Below are 909 nucleotides of genomic sequence, written 5' to 3' on the forward strand. Positions count from 1 at the left end.
TATTTAAGTTTTATATTATAATTTGTCTGTTTAGACATTTCTTATACTTCCTGTTTCATGACTGTTCCAGGATGTGACATCTGTGACAGAAAGTTGGCATTGACAACTGTTTAGGGCAAAGCAACCCCCAGACACAGAAGGAGCCATGAAACCAAAGGAGGAGGCAGTTTGTCGGCACAGGGTGATTTACTGGGAAATTTACAGACAGAAGCATAGTCTTTGGCCGCAAGACAGGTAGATCTTTGCACCACCCACCATGCCCCAGACCCAGGGTGTATATACTGTAGGGTAAGGGTACATGTGCTCCAGAAGGAACCAGCAGGACAATTAAGGTTGACCCTTCAGGGGAAGACAGGGACGCTATGTGTGGCATAGCCTGTAATTTGCCTAAGAGTGAGATTTATGGTAAGTACGTATTTACCATAACATCAAGGTTGGCTTGGCTTACACAAGGAACAGTAAATAAAGTAGAAATCTTGGAGGTACTCCTGGGACTGAGATTAATCAGAAATCAATTTGGCGGATTAGCTTCCAAGATGGTGTGACTTTAGCCCCCACCGATTTAATTAAGTGCTCTATGAAATTTCTGCTGCCCATCCCTATTAGTAGCGCAATAGTTTCTTTCCATGCCAGTTACAAAAGAACCTTTGTTATTTCTCCCAGGAGAATACCAACACTATCAAATACAACAATATATCAATACATAAGAAATTAAAAATTACTTTTTCTTAGTGTATTTTATCTTATTTTCTAAGCTTCAACTTAAAATAGTAACCCATTGGATTTGGTAATATACTTCTGAATAGAGATAGATGTGGTTTTTTTTTTTTTTTTTTTTTTTTTTTTTTTGGAGACAGAGTCTCACTGTCTTGCCTGGGCTAGATTGCTGTGGCGTCATCATAGCTCACA

Source organism: Propithecus coquereli, unplaced genomic scaffold (genome assembly GCF_000956105.1).
Source record: "Propithecus coquereli isolate 6110/MARCELLA unplaced genomic scaffold, Pcoq_1.0 Scaffold189, whole genome shotgun sequence".
Taxonomy (NCBI): domain Eukaryota; kingdom Metazoa; phylum Chordata; class Mammalia; order Primates; family Indriidae; genus Propithecus; species Propithecus coquereli.